Source organism: Ipomoea nil, unplaced genomic scaffold (genome assembly GCF_001879475.1).
Source record: "Ipomoea nil cultivar Tokyo-kokei standard unplaced genomic scaffold, Asagao_1.1 scaffold3087, whole genome shotgun sequence".
Taxonomy (NCBI): domain Eukaryota; kingdom Viridiplantae; phylum Streptophyta; class Magnoliopsida; order Solanales; family Convolvulaceae; genus Ipomoea; species Ipomoea nil.
Genome location: NW_017619515.1, coordinates 3648737 through 3662029, shown reverse-complemented (window position 1 = coordinate 3662029; position 13293 = coordinate 3648737).

Here is a 13293-nt window from a genome sequence, read left to right as displayed (position 1 = left end):
CTAGAACCTAATATTTGGATTTCAATTTATTAAAATTATGAATTAAAAAAAATTGGATCTTGAACCGTGAATCGGCGGTTCTGGATCCGGTTCGCGATTTTGAACCTTTATTTTAAAATTTTATTTTTTATTTTAAATAGTCTAAATTCAACAATAAATGTACTTTATTTTTTCAGTTCAGAACATGAATTGTCCGTTCCGGTTCGCGATTTTAATAAACTCTAAATATCGAGTTTCGATTCTAAATTGTAATTGGAATATTTCGGTTTGGTTGCTATAGTGTTTGTTTGGTTTGAACCAAATTATTGTCATAATTTGTTGGAGAAGAAAAATAAATGAAATATTTATTTTAAGGGTAAATATGTCCATTTAACATTTTAAGGGGAAAAACAGCCACTTGAATAATTCAGGGGGGGAAAGTACTATAAGTATATAACTTAGGGGGAAGAAGTGCCATTTTCCCTTAAAATAATTTTTTTTTATAATTGCCAACACTTTACCTCTTAATTACGCCGAATGTGAATATGAATTAGTTTGGATATCGTACAAACTAAATACGTCTCGTATAATTAAGATATGCTCATGACACCTTGTGGCCGGTCAATCAAAAAAAATATAAGGGGTATCTGTTTAGTGATAGTGAAGTTGGTAACCAGGAAAAGAGAAGAAAAATATTCTCTGAATCCTCCACCCTTCCTGTTGTCATTAACAGGGCGTTTGGTTGGAGGGATTTTAAATTCTCTTCCCACTTAATTCCCACCTAATTCCAAAGGTCATTAAATTCCGTAGTTTGGTTGGAGGGAATTGCAATTCCATGGAATTGCAATTCCCCCATTTTCATGGAATTAAAATCCCATGTCCCCCCCTGGTATTTTAATTCCTGGGAAAAAAAGATAGTGATGAGTCAAAATTACCCCTTCCTTTTTTAACCTAAAAATAAATGTCTAACAACAATAATGGACATTTTTGACTTTATACTACTTATTCCCTTTCAATTCCCATATATACCAAACATTGGAATTGAAATTCCCAGTAATTCTATTCCTGTCAACCAAACACTGGAATTTAAATTCCCACTTTATTCCTAGTAATTCAACTCCCATGAAATTACAATTTCTTTCCCACATAATTCCCTCCCTCCAACCAAACGCCCTGTAAAAGTCTCAAAATGAATGAAATTGGTGTCATAGTGTCAGCTGGTGACCATGAACCAGACTAGCACAAGAAACAAGAAAAAGAAAACACTATTTTCTATGGCACTTGAATATATGCCATTACTAATTACAACATTGACAATAATTACAACATTATAATTACTATTTACAACTAAGCAATAGCAAAAAATACAATCAGCCAGTGGGACAAAACAAACACCTTCAGAATATGATCACACCTCCATCTACTATCCAGCAAGCACTAGTGTGTTCTTTATCTTAGTATTTCTACCTCAATCAAGTCCTTGTACACAATCCAAGTACCAAATTGAGCCTCAATGCTCAAAATTTCATTTACTAGGAAAAATACAATGGGTGTTGTTGATATTGAGATATTGACTTGTTTGGCGATTAGCAAATTGTGTCAACGAATAAAGATAGTGTCAGTGAGATTGACCAGCGGATTATATTAGTAATTTGTTAAGAAATGTTTGGTGGATAACGAATTATGTCAGCGAATTTAACCGGCGGATTATCTTGGCAATTTTTAAAGAAAATGTTTGGTAATTAAATGTTTACTATTAATAGTTGAAGTGTAAACAACAATAATCCAGAATAATGATTATAATTATAATATATTATTATTGTTGTTGTTGAAAAAAAAAAAAAAACAATACAATACAAAGAAGAGCCAAATTGACTCCCCTTTGTATTTCTGTGATGTCCCACATTGGTGGGAGAACACTGAGGGGCCTTGTTCCTCTAAGAGCTTCAAGACTCTTTAATATTTTCTTCCCATTCAATGTTATCCCACATCAAATGAGAAAAAGAAACAAGTCTATTGAGTGAGACTTGAGACAATACTTAGAGGCTCAACGAGTCGGGTAGAGGCTCGTTTCTTCTTCTCATTCGATGTGGAAGAACATCGAATGGAAAGAAAAAACTAAGAAATCTTGAGGCTCCTTTCAAGGCCCCTCGGTGTTCTTCCACCGATGTGAGACAACACAGAAATACAAAAGTGAGCAAATTTGTCACCCCTCTGCATTGTGCTTCTTTTTTTTTTTTTTTCATTTTTTCAACAACAATAATATATATATATATATATATATATATATATATATATAAGTAAAATCCTCCTAGCCAAGTTTTCCCCCCAAAACTTAGGGATATTTTTGTAATAATAATAATAATAATCTATATCTATATCTATATCTATATATATATATATATATATATATATATATATATATATATAAAAGTAAAATCCTCCTAACAAATTTTCCCCCCAAAATTTAGGGACATTTATGTACATTCATATATATATTCGGTTTATGGAAAGAATAATTTGATCATTAATAAATCTTATTTATTTGGAAATTAAGTAAATTGTATACTAATAAATCTTATTTGGTAAGTAAATATTTAATAGAAATTAAGTAAATTGTATTAATTGGTAATATTGTATACTTATGGTAGAATAATAATATATTATGTATGCTATTGTATTTATATATACACATGCCACACGAATATGCTGAAGTATATTGGATTTGAATAGAAGCAAGATCAGTGTTTAATATTTTAGGCTCATCCAATCGCCTAATAATTTAAATAACAATGGAAATTTAATGTAAATTGAAAGTTTTTACCTTTCTTGAGATCTCTTACCATTTTATAATTTCAATACTAAGCCCTTTTGATCTCATTCATTGTGTATAAATACACCTTATATCACCATACACAACCCATCAACTTCACAATCCCAACTAAGATTAATTATTTCATCGACTTTTGCTAATCATCTTGTGATCTTCCACAATTGAGGCTTATACGTGATTTGCATGGGTGAGGTTTTCACTATCTTAGTTTTTTTTTCTTTCTTTTTGGGTTTTGTTTTGTTTTTGTTTTTGTTTTTGTTTTGTTTTGTTTTGTTTGTTTGTTTTTTTTATTGTTTTTTTTTTTGTTTTGTTTTGTTTCCTACTCATGTCTGTTTTGTTTTGTTTTGCAGGAGGGAAATTTTTTATTTTTATTTTGTTTTGTTTCCTACTCATGTCTGTTTTGTTTTGTTTTGCAGGAGGGAAACAAGGCTAAGGAAATGGAGATAAAAAAAATAACAACAAAGGATTGTTTCAATGCAACGTTTTTAAGAATGTGTTCTGTTCCATCACGGATGAAGCGGCATGTAGAAACGGTACGGCCGGACAGATCGAATAATAAAAGCTAAGGGGGCGGGGATATACTCTGCATGCAAAAGCTGCAATATAATATATATGGGCATGAATGTTATCTATCCCACGCAAGTATATGATCTATCCCCTGGCCTTATGATCCCGATTGATTTGTTTTTCACCTTTTGTTTGTTTTAAGAAGGTGTATATATTTGTTACAGTTGGGATTACTCTTAATATCTATAATGCCATTTTTCATATGCAGATCTTATTTTTTTTGGAGCTTTCTTGATTCAATCAAAAGATCAAAGATTGGTTTTGTACATTGAGACTCAACATAGAATGATGATGAAACTTTTTGGCAATTTTTTTGTTGTCCAATAGCTGGTTGGAAGGGGTTTATGACAGTTTTGTATATTGGGAATGATAATTATATTGCGTTAAGTCGCTTCTTTCATTTTAATTCATAGCTTTAATTTGCTTCTATATTTAATGTGTCAAAACATTATGTGAGTCATCAATTTCTTAGAAGTTCATCCCTAACTGTTTTAGTTTGTTCACATAATGAGTTTGAATTTACTTGTGTTCATCAATCTCTAACTCCTGGGTTTGTTAACTATTGCACATGTAGGTCCACACATACATTAAAGATATTATTTACTATCCCATGTGTAATTAATGTATAAGAAATGTTCTATGTAGAATATAATGGTACTCTCATATCATAATACACACTCCAGATTGAAGTAATATGTAAAAAAAGTTAGCAGTAAAATAGAAAAATAAAAAAAAAATCTTTAATTCACGAAAAATGGAAAATGAAATGAAATTCACTGATTAATTAGTACTAATAATAATCAGTAAAAAAGTTAGCTGTAAAATTAAAAAAAAAATACATAATTCACTGAAAATGAAAAAGAAAATTGAATTCATTGATGAATTAATACTAATAATAATCAGTAAAATAGGAAAATAAAAAAGGATCCTTAATTCATTGAAAATGAAAAAGGAAAGGCAAGATTGTGCCAAAAAAAAAAAAAGTTATAAGCAGTAAAAAAGGAAAATCTTATCAAAAATTATTAATTAATAATAATAAGGATATGGAATTAAATTAATAATAATAATAATAATAATGTATACTATTAATAAAAATAAAATCCTCTTATTTAGTTTCCATTTTGAAGTAGTTTCCTGATTTCCTACAAATTAAAATGGATGATTAGGAAAATGAAGATAATAGTATTCAAAAAAAATATGAGGGTGAATATGGATTTGATTATAGATAAAAATAATATGTGATTGTGCTGGGGCATGAAAGAAAATTATTATTTTTAATTAGGTAATTTTTATTTTAGCATATCTTACTATTTACTATAAAGTCTATATACTGTAACATGTTTTTCTATTTTATGTAAATATCATATAATGTAATTGAATTTTTATTATTAAGATATATATTTATAAAATTTCTATAGTCTATCTATACTCTTATTAAAAACAAAATCCCCCTTTCTTGCATTCACGTCCAAAGAATAGAAAAGGAAAAAAAGTAACTAATTAATAATACTAATAGTAATCAGTAAAAAAGTTAGCAGTAAAATAGGGGAAAAAAAAGAACTTTAATTCACAAAAAATGAAAAATAAAATGAAATTCACTGATTAATTAATACTAATAATAATCATTAAAAACGTTAGCAGTAAAATAAGAAAATAAAAAAAATATGATTCACCGAAAGTAGAAAAGGAAACGGAATTCACTGATTAATTAATACTAATAATAATAAGTAAAATAGAAAAATAAAAAAGGATACTTAATTCGTAGAAAATGAAAATAGGAAAGGCAAGATTGTGCAAACCAAAAAAAAAAAAAAAAAAAAAAAAGGGGGGGGGGGGCATAATAAGGATACCAGTAAAAAATAAAAATCCTATAAAAATTACTAATTAATAATATTAAGGATATGGAATTAAATTATTAATAATAATAATAATAATAATAATAATAATAATAATAATAATACTGTAAACTAATAATAAAAATAAAATTCTCCTATGTAGTTTCCAGTGTTATGTGGTACCCTGATTTTTTAAAAATTAAAATGGATGATTAGGAAAATGAAGATCATAGTATTCAAAAAAAAAAAATGAAAGTAAATATGGATTCGATTATAGATGAAAATAATATGTGATTGTGTTGAGGCATGAAAGAAAATCATTTTTTTAATTAGGTAATTTTTATTTTAGCATATCTTACTATTTACTATAAAGTCTATATACTGTAACATTTTTTTTCTATTTTATGTAAAAATCATATAATGTAATTGAAATTTTATTATTAAGATGTATTTATAAATTTTTTTATAGTCTATCTATTCTCTTATTAAAAACAAAATCCTCATTCCTTCCATTTTCGCTCAAAGAATAGAAAAGGAAAAAAGTTACTAATTAATAATATTAATAATAATCAGTAAAAAAGTTAACAGTAAAATAAGAAAATAAAAAAGAATTTGTAATTCACTGAAAATAGAAAAGGAAATAGAATTGACGGATAAATTAATACTAATAATAATCAGTAAAAAAGTTAGCGGTAAAATAAGAAAATAAAAAAAGGATCCTCAATTCATTGAAGATGGAAAAGGAAAGGCAAGATAGTGCAAAAAAAAAAAAAAAAAAAAAAAAAAAAAAAAGAAGGGGGGGGGGGGGGGAGGGGAGGGGAGAGGGGATGGTCTTAATAAGAATACCAGTAAACAAGGAAAATCCTATAAAAAAATTCTGATTAATAATAATAATAATAATAATGTATACTATTAATAAAAATAAAATCCTCCTATGTAGTTTACAGTTTGAAAAGTAGTATAAAATGGATGATTAGGAAAATGAAGGTTATAGTATTCAAAAAAAAAAGGTGAATATGGTTTTGATTATAGATGGAAGTAATATGTGATTGTGTTGAAGCATGAAAGAAAATCATTTTTTTAATTAGGTAATTTTTATTTTAGCATATCTTACTATTTACTATAAAGTCTATATACTGTAACATGTTTTTCTATTTTATGCAAAAATCATATAATGTAATTGAAATTTTATTATTAAGATATATTTATAAAATTTTTATAGTCTATCTATACTTTTATTAAAAACAAAATCCTCCTTCCTTCCATTTTTGCTCAAACAATTGAAAAGGAAAAAAGTTACTAATTAATAATATTAATAATAATCAGTAAAAAAGTTAACAGTAAAATAAGAAAATAAAAAAGAATCTGTAATTCACTGAAAATAGAAAAGGAAATAGAATTGACGGATAAATTAATACTAATAATAATCAGTAAAAATGTTAGCGGTAAAATAAGAAAATAAAAAAAGGATCCTCAATTCATTGAAGATGGAAAAGGAAAGGCAAGATAGTGCAAAAAAAAAAAAAAAAAAAAAAAAAAAAAAAAAAGAGGGGGGAGGGAAGGGGGGGGGGGGTGGTCATAATAAGAATACCAGTAAACAAGAAAAATCCTATAAAAAATTTCCGATTAATATAGTAATAATAATAATAATAATAATAATAATAATAATAATAATAATAATAATAATAATAATACTGTATACTATTAATAAAAATAAAATCCTCCTATGTAGTTTACAGTGTGAGCATATATCCATTAATGTGTATCCAACTATAAGCTTAGGCTTTTAGTTGAGATGGAGCACATGCTTCAATTTACAGTTTGAAAAGTAGTATAAAATGGATGATTAGGAAAATGAAGGTTATAGTATTCAAAAAAAAAGGTGAATATGATTTTGATAATAGATGGAAGTTATATGTGATTGTGTTGAGGCATGAATGAAAATTATTATTTTTTAATTAGGTAATTTTTATTTTAGCATATCTTACTATTTACTATAAAGTCTATATATTGTAACATGTTTTTCTATTTTATGTAAAAATCATATAATGTAATTGATGTTATCTTATTAAGATATATATATATTTATAAAATTTCTATAGTCTATCTATACGCTTATTAAAAACAAAATGATCCTTCCTTGCATTCCCGCTCAAAGAATAGAAAAGGAAAAAATTTACTCCGTTCTAATTAATAATACTAATAATAATCACTAAAAAGGTTAGCAGTAAATAGGAAAAAAAAATCCTTAATTCACGGAAAATGGAAATGAAAAAAAAAAAACCCTAATTGTTCTAAACGTTGCTTCAAGTGGAATAACATCTTTGCTATTGTCGTGTGGCAGGACGGCACATTCTCTATTTGCTATACCACTTTCAGTGAATGAAGATTCCACCTGCAATATCTCGAAAGGCAGTGACCTTTGCGAACTTATAATCAAGAGCAAATTGATAATATGGGATAAAACACGAATGACACACAAATACTGTTTTGAGGTTTTGGACAAAACCATGAGGGATATATTGAGATTCGACATACTTGGTAGTGATCAAAAAACATTTGGTGGAAAGACAGTAGTTTGGGCGGTGATTTTAGACAGATTCTTCCAGTTATTCCAAAAGCAACGATACCAATGGTTGTGGGAGCCACTATTAATTCTTCATACCTCTGGAGAAATTGCAAGGTATTGAGGCTCACGAAGAACCTGAGACTACAGAGCTTAGCTTCAAACGAAGTTAGACAGACGGTTGATTGGTTCTCAAGATGGATTGCATACATTGGAGATGGGATTACAGGGTTTTTAAACAATGGTTTGTTTGAGATCGATATTCCACCAAGGTTTATGTTGAAGTGTGGACCGATCCAATTGCAACTATAGTTGAAAGCATCTTCCCAACCGCGAAGTATAGAATGCTGAAGAGTCGCACCTAGAAGGACGAGCGATCCTCTCACCGACTTTAGATATTGATCAAATTAATCAGTATATGTGTGACATGAACACTGCAGAATGTCGGACGTATTTAAGCTGTGACTCTTTGTGTAAGGCAGAATCAGATGGTGATAATCTCTCACAATAAATGTTAATTGTCTGGACTTCCTAGTCATTCATTGACAATAAAGGTTGGTGCACATGTTATGTTATTGCGGAACATAGACCACTCTCTTGGTCCTTGCAACGATACGCGCCTCATCGTTATAAGATTGGCAGATCATATTGTCGAAGCAAGAATAGTTAATGGAACGCAACAAGGAAACAAAGTTCTTATACCACGAATGTCTCTCACCCCTTCTGATACGAGATTGCCGTACAAGTTATAGCGTAAATAATTCCCGTTGATGCTAGCATATGCAATGACTATCAACAAAAGCCAGGGTCAAACACTAACTCACGTTCGCTTATTGTTGAAAAAATCAGTCTTTAATCACGGTCAATTGTACGTGGCTTTTTCCCGAGTCACTCGATCATCCTGATTGCTTTAAGGTTTTAGTTCCAGACGAGGATGGACAAACTTCTGTTACTACTACTAATGTCATCTACATAGAGGTTTTCAACAATGTGTAATTCAAAACAGTTATATTATGTATTCTTCTTGCACCAATATAACAAAATTGTTACATATCCACATATTACGTATATATTCTGTAAAAAAATTTCTATAGCTAAATTACTACACATAAAGATAATGAGACCAATTAATTCAATTCCGAAACATTCATACAAACCTTAATTCAACGTTAAAATTTACACTATCGAATATGAAGCAAATTATAATTCATATATTATAACAAATACATTCCGTGCATCGCACGGGTGCAAATACTAGTAATAATAATAATAATAATAATAATAATAATAATAATAATAATAATGTTATTACTTTAAATAAATAAATTATTATACTTTCCTTTTGAATTAGTATTTTCTACCTATAAATACAAATATATAATTCTTTTAATCCCTAGCCTCCCCCATCATTTCCTTCTCCACATCGGTAGGGCTTCTCCACCCCGTATCTTCTCCATTATTTCATTGACTTTTGTTAATCATCATGTGATCTTCCACAGTTAAGGCTGATACGTGATTTGCACGGGTGAGATTTTCATTATCTTAGTTTTTTTTTTTTGAATTTTATTTTGTTTTTTGTTTTGTTTTGTTTTTTTTTTTATTTGGATTTTCTGATATTTAAATAAGAAAAGTGGTTTGTAATAAAAATGTTGATATATTCTCTTTTTTATTTTTTGTGGAGAAGATACAGATCTAGAAAGATTGATCGAGAAGCAATAGAGTTCGTTGCTCATCAAGTGGATAAAGTTTGGAGAGGGACGGATTCTGTGTATATGTAAAGAGATATAGAGGGAAACATGATAAGAATACAGTAAAACTAAAATGAAATATTGTTAATATATCAAAGCGTTGAGCTTTGTTTCGATTCAATCTTTTCGTTTTTAAAGTGTGCATTTTCTGTAATAAGAGAGTAGTTTGTCTCTCCCTTCAAGAGGTTTTTTTTTTGCCATTTAAACATTTTTTTTGGACAAAAAAATTATGAAGTACTCTAGCTTAGTTTGAATAGAGTATTATTTTGATTTTATTCTTTAGCTAACATCCCTTGATTAAAATCACTTTTCTAATGTGAAGTATGTTATTGACTTACCATGTTTGCTTCAATATGCTAAGCCATTTAAAATATAATAAAATTTATAATTCTAATACTTTCGTAATAATATTGAATAAATATTAACAAAATGTTTAGATTTATTAATATATTAATATTAAAAGAATTATATATTAATCTAATATAGTGATGGTTAATATGGGTAAACCATATATAAGCATAATCTAATATAGAAAAATATTCATTATTAACCATATATAACTTAGGAAATAAATAAACTTATTGAAACTTAATTATTTATAACTTCAACTTAATTCTAAATATATGGCTTTAAATATATAGTTTTAATATATGAAATTAATAAGGTTTTCTTAATGTGGATCTATATATTTTGAATAATTTCAATTTAATAATATTATACCTTAATTATAAAAATTCTACTCAACAACTTTAGTATTACATGGCATACAATAATTACCATAAATAATATTTAATAATTAACAATTTGTATTAGGCAATAAAAATTAATAGTTAATTATTAAGTCAATTATAAAATCTTTTGTACTGTGAACGAATTATTTTTAATTATTTTGATTTAATAATATTATATCTTATTTATAAAAATTAAAAGTAATGCTTTTAGTACTATAGATGTGACTAATAATTAAATTAAGGCAATTAATATGTATTTAACTTTAAAAAATCTTTAAATGTATGAATTATAGAGCATGGAATCAATTAGTGAGATAATTATATTAGGCAATCTAATTAATAATTGACTTTTAAAATTATATTTCCTTTTTAATAATGAATATTTTCCTAAAGTATATAGAGACACAAATTATGCTTATCAAATATAGAATTAGAAGTGTGTGTGTGTGTATATATATATATATATATATATATATATATATATATATATATATAAACTAAGCTATAATACTATTATAATTAAAGAATTAATTCTATGTACTAAATGGTCAAATTTAATGTACAAAAACAGTAAGTATTTACTAAAATAATTGCCTAATATAATTATTTTATACTTAAAGTATATAATATTATTATTTATTAATACAAAATAAATTATCATTCTCTTTTCCGTGAAAATATTAATTATTAATAATTATTCTTATCAAATCAACATAATTATTAAATTACAAAATTATATATATGAATGAATAAAGCTCATATCACATTTTTATATATAAAATTTAATAACACTAATAGTTTTTAATAACATTGTATAATTTAATATTTTAAATTTTTAGTATGTACGTCACATAAGTGTCATACTATTAATTTATTAATTAATTAATTTATTGATAAAATAATTAATAAAGTATAATTGGTAAGAAACTAATGTTATTGCTACTTAGTGTTAATTAAGGAAATAATATCCCATCTGCACGCATATGTACTATATCTCATCCGTCTAACATTAATTAAGGAAATAATATATTGTTATTGTGCTAAACTATTATAACGTTATGTGGTCTAATGGTACCCGGGTTGGATTTTCATTTAGAAGGTTGTGAGTTCAAGCCTTAGTGGAAGCGTTATTGGTTCTTTGTAATAGAGCCAGTAGCATTTATTACTTAATTTATAAGTAAACAATGAATTCAGAATTATTCTATTATTTTATAAGGAAATAATTAGCAATACTAATATACTAATATTATATATTTAAGCAAGCAATTGATATATATATATATATATATATATATATATATATATATATATATATGTTATTTTGTTATTACGTTCATGGCCATTACCCAAAATCCCCTATCATAATATATATATATATATATATATATATATATATATATATATATTTATTTTTTTTTTTTTTTGAAAGGACGGGTAGGTCCGAGGGAGACACCCCTAGCATATAATATAAGCAATTGATAAAATAATTAATAAAACATAATTAGTAAGAAAATAACGTAATTTATAAAAAAATATTCTTTGGTAAGAAATTAAGTCAAATTCTTGCTCCGTATATATAATATAATATAATAATGCAATAACCTACCTTTATAAGGAAATAATTTACCTGATTCAAAACATCCACATCTATATCTATATCTATATATATATATAAAAGTAAAATCCTCCTATTTCATTTTCCCGCTCAAATTTTTGTAGTCAAATTAATTAAATATTTTATATTTTATTGGTCAAATACTTAATAAAGCTTATTTGGTAAGCAAATGAAAAATTGAAATTTAGTATTATCAATATTATGAATTAATTAGGAATAAGATTAATTAGGAATATTAATATAATGAATTGATTAGGAATATCAATATAATAAATTGATTAGGGCAATACCTTAAATAAATAAATACATTTTCTTTTTGAAAAATTTTACAAATTTATAATTCTCATATTTTTCACCTATAAATACAATGAGTTGATGACTACAAAAATTATAAGTCTTCATTTTATATTGCATCCCTTTTTTTCCACTAGGTCTTCAGCCTTGATCATTCAGTTTAGCCGCATTTCGAAATTAACGGTAAGTTTAGCATCCAAGTAGTTTGATTGGATTAGATACAATACATTTTTCATGGTTGTATTGTCCAAATTTAATACTTTTTTCAGCGAAAAGCTATTCATATCATATGCATAGATTATGATTTATTCTGAATATTTCTACGATTACTCCAAGTCCATTTCATATATTGATTTTTTGCTTCTATGAGTTTCATTATCATTGATGAAAGGCAGCCTCATGTGAATCTCGCTTTGAGTGGTGCCTACTCCTGCCCGTTTAAAGGGATGATGAGTGCTGACTCCTCTAATCTCTCTCTTCATTTTTTTGCTATACTGTCATTGGTCAAGAATTTAAAGTGCCACACAATAAAATGTGTGACTCACGGGTGATTGGAGAATGGGGAGTGGTTAAGTGTTTATGTTGTAATATACATGACAAGATATAGTAGGAATCGCCTTTAATACACCAATTGACTATTATTATATTCTTCTTAGTTCTTTCCGTTGATTATTGAAGTAATCGGACTTCTGAAGTTCTGATTTGTTAAGTTGTTTTATTCTCATGGTGCCGATTTTGATAGTTATGAAGTCCATGCTCAATTCCTCATTGTATAGGTCAAAAGTGTATTTATTTTTTGGCGTAATTATGGGATAGCCATAATAATAATAATAATAATAATAATAATAATAATAATAATAATAATAATAATAATAATAATAATAATAATAATAATAATAATTGGTAATATTATTGTTCAATATAATATTTAAAAAAACTTAATTTTAATTGGTAATCTATATTTATATTTTATATTAATTAATAAAAACAAATCCTCCTTTACAACTTCTCGCCTAAACAATTAATAATAATATGAAAAAATGAAAAAGAATGGAAGGATGTCGTACTCCCAAACAATTAATAATAATATTGGGAAGAAAATTAATAATAATATGGAAATATGAA